Genomic DNA, 9,405 nt, shown 5'->3' on the forward strand with positions numbered 1-9,405 from the left:
GTATACCCTGCTCTGAGTTTGGCAAGGGAGTACAATAGTGGTCTAGGAGTAGATCACTGGACAGCGGTCAAAATTATCCTTAGAGAACTAAGGAAATATTTCTCGGTTATGCAGGTAATAAAGAGTTCGTCGTAAAGAGTTACGTTGATGCAAGATTTGACACCGATCTGGATGACTCTGAGTCTCGATCTAGATACATATTGAAAGTGGGGGCAAGTAGCTAGAGTAGCTCCATGGAAAGCATTGTAGACATAGAAATTTGCAAAATACATACGGATCTGAATGTTGCAGACCTGTAGACTAAAATTTGTCTCACAAGCAAAACATGATCACACCTTAGTGCTCTTGGGTGTTAATCACATACGATGTGAACTTGATTATTGACTCTAGTAAACCCTTTGAGTGTTGGTCACATGGCGATGTGAACTATGGGTGTTAATCACATGGCGATGTGAACTAGATTATTGACTCTAGTGCAAGTGGGAAACTGAAGGAAATATGCCCTAGAGGCAATAATAACGTTATTATTTATTTCCTTATTTCATGATAAATATTTATTATTCATGCTACAATTGTATTAACCAGAAACTTAGTACATGTGTGAATACATAGACAAAACATAAGTGTCCCTAGTATGCCTCTACTTGACTAGCTCGTTTATCAAAGATGGTTATGTTTCCTAACCATAGACATGTGTTGTCATTTGATGAACGGGGTCACGTCATTAGGAGAATGATGTGATGGACAAGACCCATCCATTAGCTTAGCATTATGATCGTTAAGTTTATTGATATTGCTTTCTTCATGACTTATACATGTTCCTCTGACTATGGGATTATGCAACTCCCGAATACCGGAGGAACACCTTGTGTGCTATCAAACGTCACAACGTAACTTGGTGATTATAAAGATGCTCTATAGGTGTCTTCGAAGGTGTTTGTTGGGTTGGCATAGATCGAGATTAGGATTTGTCACTCCATGTATCGGAGAGCTATCTCTGGGCCCTCTCGGTAATGCACATCACTATAAGCCTTGCAAGCAATGTGGCTAATGAGTTAGTCACGGGATGATGCATTACGGAACAAGTAAAGAGACTTGCCGGTAACGAGATTGAACTAGGTATGATGATACCGACAATCGAATCTCGGGCAAGTAACATACCGATGACAAAGGGAACAACGTATATTGTTATGTAGTTTGATCAATAAAAATCTTCGTAGAATATGTAGGAATGAATATGAGCATCCAGGTTCCGCTATTGGTTATTGACCGGAGACGTGTCTCGGTCATGTCTACATAGTTCTCAAACCCGTAGGGTCCGCATGCTTAAAGTTCGATGACGATCGGTATTATGAGTTTATGTGTTTTGATGTACCGAAGGTAGTTCGGAGTCCCGGATGTGATCACGGACATGACAAGGAGTCTCTAAATGGTCGATACATAAAGATTGATATATTGGACGGCTATATTCAGACACCGGAAGTGTTTTGGAGAAGTTTCGGATAAAACTAGAGTGCCGGAGGGTTATCGGAACCCTTGGGGGAACTAATGGGCCTCAATGGGCCTTAGTGGAGAGAGAGAGGGGCGGCCAGGGTAGGCCGCATGCTCCCTTCCCCTTGAGTCCAATTTGGACTAGGAAGGGGGTGCGGCGCCCCCCTTTCCTTCCCCTAGTCCCTCTCCTTCCTCCCCCCTCTCTCCCTTTAGGTGGAAACCTACTAGGACTTGGATCCTAGTAAGATTCTCCTCTTGGGGGCACACCAAGGAGGGTCGGCCGGCCTTCCCTTTCTCCTTTATATACATGGGGAGGGGGGCACCCTAGAACACACAAGTTGACAATTGTTTTAGCCGCGTGTGGTACCCCCCCTCAACAGAATTCCACCTCGGTCATATCGTTGTAGTGCTTAGGCGAAGCCCTGCGTCGGTAACTTCATCAAAACCGTCAACACGCCGTCATGCTGATGGAACTCTCCCTCAGCCTCAGCTGGATCTAGAGTTCGAGGGATGTCACTGAGCTAAACGTGTGCAGATCGCGGAGGTGCGGTTCTTTCGGTACTTGATCGGTTGGATCGGAAGATGTTTGACTACATCAATCGCGTCACTAGACGCTTACGCTTACGGTCTAAGAGGGTACGTGGAAAACACTCTCCCGCTCGTTGCTATGCATCACATAGATCTTGCGTGATTGTAGGAATTTTTTTGAAATTACTGCGTTCCCCAACAAAGCGGTTGTGCAACCTAGACATTTTGAGTATATGCTGACAGAACTGTTTTCCTCCATCTTACAACTGTAGAACTTGTCGGAGACTTCATATCTCTCGACCCGGGCATGAGCTTGGAAAACCATTTTCAGCTCTTAGAACATCTCATATGCTCTGTGTTGCTCCAAACGCTTTTGGAGCCCCGATTCTAAGCTGTAAAGCATGTCGCACTGAACCAGGGAGTAATCATCACTACGCGACTGCCAGGCGTTCATAACGTCTTGAGTTGCTGGGAAAATGGGTGTGTCACCTAGCAGTGCTTCAAGGACATATGCTTTCTTGGCAGCTATATATGAGGATGATCCTCAAGTTACGGACCTAGTCCGTATAGTTGCTACCATCGTCTTTCAGCTTTATTTTCTCTAGGAATGCATTGAAGTTGAGGGCAACATTAGCGTGGGCCATTGGATCTACAAGATAGATTGTAAAGACAATTTTAGACTAAGTTCATGATAATTAAGTTCATCTAATCAAATTATTCAGTGAACTCCCACTCAGATAGACATCCCTCTAGTCATCTAAGTGATACATGATCCGAATCGACTAGGCCGTGTCCGATCATCATGTGAGACGAACTAGTCATCAACGGTGAACATCTCCATGTTGACCGCATCTACTATACGACTCATGTTCGACCTTTCGGTCTCTCGTGTTCCGAGGCCATGTCTGTACTTGCTAGGCTCGTCAAGTTAACCTAAGTGTTTCGCATGTGTAAATCTGGCTTACACCGTTTTATGCGAACGTTAAAAACTATCACACCCGATCATCACGTGGTGCTTCGAAACAACGAACCTTCGCAACGGTGCACACTTTAGGGGAACACATTTCTTGATATTTTAGTGAGGGATCATCTTATTTATGCTACCATCATTCTAAGAAAATAAGATGTAAACATGACAAACATCACATGCAAATCATAAAGTGACATGATATGGCCAATATCATCTTGTGATTTTGATCTCCATCTTCGAGGTGCGGCATGATCACCATCTTCACCGGCATGACACCGTGATCGCCATCATCATGATCTCCATCATCATGTCTTCATGTAGTTGTCTCACCAACTATTACTTCTACTACTATGGCTAACGGTTAGCAATAAAGTAAAATAATTACATGACATTTTGATTGACACGCAGGTCATACAATAAATTAAGACAACTCCTATGGCTCCTGCCGGTTGTCATACTCATCGACATGCAAGTCGTGATTCCTATTACAAGAACATGATCAATCTCATACATCACATATATAATTCATCACATCCTTTTGGCCATATCACATCACATAGCATACCCTGCAAAAACAAGTTAGACGCCCTCTAATTATTGTTGCATGTTTTACGTGGCTGCTATGGGTTTCTAGCAAGAACGTTTCCTACCTACGCAAAAGCCACAACGGTGATATGCCAATTTCTATTTACCCTTCATAAGGACCCTCTTCATCGAATCCGATCCAACTAAAGTGGGAGAGACAGACACCCGCTAGCCACCTTATGCAATAAGTGCATGTCAGATGATGGAACATGTCTCACGTAAGCGTACGTGTAAGGTCGGTCTGGGCCGCTTCATCCCACAATGTCGCCGAATCAAGATAGGACTAGTAACAATAAGCAAATTGAACAAATCATCGCCCACAACTACTTGTGTTCTACTCGTGCATAGAATCTACGCATAGACCTAGCTCTTGATGCCACTGTTGGGGATCGTAGTAATAATTCAAAAAAATTCCTACGTGTCACCAAGATCAATGTAGGAGATGCTAGCAACAAGAGAGAGGGAGTGCATCTTCATACCCTTGAAGATCGCTAAGCGGGAGCGTTACAAGAACGCGGTTGATGGAGTCGTACTCGCGGCGATTCAAATTGCGGAAGATCCGATCCAAGCGCCGAACGGACGGCGCCTCCATGTTCAACACACGTTTAGCCCGGGGACGTCTCCTCCTTCTTGATCTAACAAGGGGAGAGGAGAAGTTGAGGGAGAACTCCGGCAGCACGACGACATGGTGGTGGAGCTCGTGGTTCTCCGGCAGGGCTTCGCCAAGCACTACAGAGGAGGAGGAGCTGTAGGAGGAGAGAGGGCTGCGCCAGGGGGCAAGGGGTGCGGCTCGCATGCACCTCCCCACTATATATAGGGGTGGAGAGGGCTGGTTTCTTTCCCTTCAAGTCCATTGGGGCGTTGGCAAAGGTGGGAGGAAAGAAATCCCATCCTTTCCCTTCCCCATCGATTGTTATCCCCCCTTTTTAGGGATCTTGATCTTATCCCTTCGGGATATGATTTTATTCCTTCTAAGGGGGATCTTGGTGCACCTTGACCAAGGGTGTGGGGCTTGGCCCCACTACCCACGTTCATGTGGGTCCCCCCATGCAGGTGGGTCCCACTCTGGAACCTTCTAGAACCTTCATGGTACAATACCGAAAAATCCCGAACATTTTCCGGTGGCCAAAATAGGACTTCCCATATATAAATCTTTACCTTCAGACTATTCCAGAACTCCTCGTGATATCCGGGATCTCATCCAAGACTCCGAACAACTTTCGGTAACTACATACAATTCCCATTACAACTCTAGCGTCATCGAACCTTAAGTGTGTAGACCCTACAGGTTCGGGAACCATGCAGACATGACCGAGATGCCTCTCCGGCCAATAATCAATAGCGGGATTGGGATACCCATATTGTCTCCCACATGTTCCATGATGATCTCATCGGATGAACCACGATGTCGGGGATTCAATCAATCCCGTATACAATTCCCTTTGTCCATCGGTATGTCACTTGCCCGAGATTCGATCGTTGGTATCCCCATACCTCGTTCAATCTCGTTACCGGCAATTCTTTTTACTCGTTCCGTAATGCATGATCCCGTGGCTAACTCCTTAGTCACACTGAGCTCATTATGATGATGCATTACTAAGTGGGCCAAGAGATACCTCTCCGTCATACGGAGTGACAAACCCCAATCTCGATTCGTGTCAATCCAACAGACACTTTCGGAGATACTTGTAGTGCACCTTTATAGTCACCTAGTTATGTTGTGACGTTTGATACACCCAAAGCATTCCTACGGTATCCGGGAGTTGCACAATCTCATGGTCTAAGGAAATGACACTTGACATTAGAAAAGTTCTAGCAAACGAACTACACGATCTTGTGCTACGCTTAGGGTTGGGTCTTGTCCATCACATCATTCTCCTAATGATGTGATCCCATTATCAACGACATCCAATGTCCATGGTCAGGAAACCATAACCATCTATTGATCAACGAGCTAGTCAACTAGAGGCTCACTAGGGACATGTTGTGGTCTATGTATTCACACATGTATTACGGTTTCCAGTTAATACAAATATAGCATGAACAATAGACAATTATCATGAACAAGGAAATATAATAATAACCATTTTATTATTGCCTCTAGGGCATATTTCCAATAGATGTCGGGGATGCGATGGATATCGACTCGCAATGGTAGTTTAATTTTTTTAGGTACGAGTGCCTTGGATGCCCATAGCACCATACCACCATTATGGTATATTTGCTTTCAACTCATGCCGCCCCCACCAGATATCTTAATTAACGACAGTATAACCGAGCCTAATCACATCCCTCTCACGCACTTAACAATTTTGGCCGGCAGATTTTAGTTACTAGCCGTCCCTAGCCGTCCGATTGTTGAGTAATCTCGCGTTATGTTGCTAAGTGGGCTGGCTGTCCTATGAGCAGCTACTTTGGTGGCTGAATCAAAGCATTCTGGTTTGTTTGGGCCAGCTCCCGTAAGAAGCCCATGTCATATTTTCCAATCGACACAGTGCCTCGCGATATCATGAAAACACGTCGTTTACCCTAATGGAGGAGGAGCGCTGCTATCTCGCGCGCGCGCGCGCTGGAACGCGCGATTTCCGACAGGCTGCATTTTGCTTTTTTTATCAAGTCTGGAATGTCATTTAAGGTAAATCGAGGCCCCACCCATTGAAATCAGGGGGGGCGAAGATTAAGAGTTCACGGGAGAGAGAGAGTAGGGAAGGTCGAGCAATGTACACGCGCATGTGGGCTGATGCATTAACGTTGGTGGGCCCATCTGTTCTTTGGCTTCCGATAGCGTGAGGATACGAGATCGCTCGTTGGAACGCTCGCTCGCGAAGGAGCGTTTCCGATGGAGGAGATGGCCCTGGCTCATGGCGCGGCGGCGGCGCCTTCCCCATACCTTTACCCCGTGCGGTGATGGCTCCTCTCTGATACTGAAGCCGTCCGGCGACACCTACCTCAACTCATCAACTTGCCCCGTGCGGTACCGTCTCTCATCCGACCCAGATCTCATGCGGCAGCACCTACCGTGACATGTTAGCTGGCTGGTGGCGAAGCTCCCTTCCTGTCCCCGACCTGCGTCGTGCAATTTCGTTCCAATTATGATATGAACTGGGGTTATCTTTTTAACTGTTGTGACATGATCTCCAGATTGCCTTTATTTAGCACATGGTTCCTCTGAGGGCATGTACAATGGAGGCATCACCCTGGTGCTGCCTCAGCTCTTAAACTAATCAAAAAGTAATGAAGCCATCATTTTGAAAAAATTATGTCCAACAGAGGCCACACTATGTAGCGGACCCACTGTCCTTCACATTTTTTTGAAAAGGAGAAAAACCCTCGGCCTCTGCCTCTGGACGATGCATACGGCCATATTATTAATTATTAACACAAGATCTTACAAAGCCGTACAATAGTAAGACCAAAGCCACCGTCTAAGCAACATCTGTCACTACTCCTATCCAGTTGATGAAGGGGCGCTGATAGTCTGGGCCTAATACCAAATAGACATCGCAGCCAAACCTAAAATCTAAGACCTGAGGTCCCAACCAGGACGCCTGCCGAGTACGAGGCAGCCGCAGCCACCTGCCACCAATCCATCTTCAGAGTTGTACTGCTACATCGACCTTGCCCGGTCTAGCTGTCGCCGATGCCACCACGACGCCAGACAGCGTCGACCTCCTGCGCGTGTCCATCACCACAGATCTGACGCCAAGCCTCCGCTACTCCATGCCGCCAAGAGTCGCCGCCATGAATATGTAGAAAGAAACACTGCTCCACCGAAGAAGCCATCCGTTGGTCCCTCAGAGCCCGAGTGCATATCCAAAAATGCCGCCCCCAAAGGGGTAACGACATATGAATGTCGCCGTCATCTGATCAACTGATCTAGGGTTTCCCCCGGAGGTATTGGGTGGGTTTGGGATTTGTACATCGATGATGCCTTCATGAAGGAAACGATGATAAGGGTATCGTCATCACCGGCTCCGGCCAATGACCGAAGACCAAGTTTTCACTCGGATCCGTCCCAAGACATCCACCCGACAACCTGTGCACTGTCTCGACCGTCTTCAAAGCCCCAGATCTAGCCGCCTAGATCCGGTGACCAACCGCAACAGCAGTGCCACCGTAGGAGCCCTGGCACACCGGTCACTGCCTGAATGCGCCACCACTAGAGCCTGAGAGGAGGACTTCCACTCCACCTTGTCAAACCGCGAGAGCCGCCAAGATCGATCCCACACACTCATCACCGTCTCTGATCTGAACCAATCCGCGGCAAAACCAAGAGATTCACGATGCAGATCCGCCTTGGATAGGGACAGCACCACGCCATGCCGTCGCGGGAAGCCTGAGCTTCACCCGCCGCCACCTTCCAGGGCCGCTGCCCCGGGATCCAGCGACCAAGGCCGCCATGCCCGCGAGCCCATCGGACGGCCGGCGCCACCAGACCTTCCTCGGAGCCGCAGCTCCGCCTCCCCCTCCCAGCACCATGCCGCCGCCTTGCGCCGTTGCCTAACGCGCCGTCACAACGCAGATCGGGGGAGAGCGCCCCGACGCCATGGGTGACCCGCCTCACCTGATCTGGCGCGGGAGGGAAGAGAGCCTCCGCCGCCGCCATCAGCCGCTTGGGGCTTTGCCCGGCGACCTCCTCTACTAGCGGCAGCGGAGGGGAGGGGAAGGATGGACGTGCCCGGTGGCGGCGGCTAGGGTTTTCACCCGAGCCGCCCTAGAGGGAGGGCGACGCGGGCGTACCTCATTTTGCTGTAGGCTTGATGTGCGCAAAACCTTTAAAATGGGAGAGATTTTCACTTCCCGGCCTCTGCACCAACCAGGGATGCATACCACCATTTTAGTATGAGTACCAAGATAAACATGGTCCTCAGAAATTTTTTTGAAATGAGTATCAAGATAGTTCTTGATGATAGGTCCCACCACACACCAAGCTTGATCCTCAATAAACGGGGAAAACCCCTGTGCATCACCTGTCAATTCTAGGAATTGAATTCGGGTCGCTAGGCTGCACAACCACTGTCCTTCACATGCAAAGCATTGTTTAATTTTTGCTCTCTATATCCCTCTCTTGCATGCATCAGCGTAGCATGTCTTTTCTCCCTTTCTTCACTTTTCACACCTGAAGAAGCTGGCTCTTCTGCAGGCTACACTTGCTACTGCAGTGCTATACCTTTTAGTCTGAACCTAGTTCCAAACCTACGTGTACCTGCGGGGCAGCAGACTGAGGCTACCCATTGGGCATGCCCTGATGATTAAGGGATTGCAGGTAGGTATCTACTGTACCTTTTAGAATTCGTATCCTTCTGAAGTTATCTCACACCTCACGGTCTCATCCATGGCGCCTCTCCCTGTCACCCGTGTCGCTGCAGTTCCCCGCCTCTTCTTTCTCTCTGCGTTCCTTCATACTAGATTGGAGGACGGGGAGAAGGAAGGAGATGCAGAATAATAGGAATGTATTAATAATAGGCATGTGGTGGACTAGGCAGGGAAACAGAGGAGGATGAGTATGAATCACGAGAGAAACTTTAGTTCGAAATCATGAGAAAGGTAGCACGCACGATGCAGATGGCCTGCATGCTGCAGGTTCAATCGTTCCTCCTCCAGCTCCTTATTTCCTTCTGATAGTTAGTACACATGCTTGCCAAGAAAGTGGTTTCAGGTAGATGCATGGCAAAACATGAGCGTTATTGGAAGTAAAAATACATGGTTATTGTTTCCCAAATGAACCTAACAGTAAGTGTGTTACCATGAATTTTGTACGTTTCTTACTGATCCCATTTCCATGAAATTTACAATTGTTCTTTATCTATCTATTTCCTTGATCCTACTGT

Source organism: Triticum dicoccoides, chromosome 3B (assembly GCF_002162155.2).
Source record: "Triticum dicoccoides isolate Atlit2015 ecotype Zavitan chromosome 3B, WEW_v2.0, whole genome shotgun sequence".
In the NCBI taxonomy this organism is placed as follows: Eukaryota; Viridiplantae; Streptophyta; class Magnoliopsida; order Poales; family Poaceae; genus Triticum; species Triticum dicoccoides.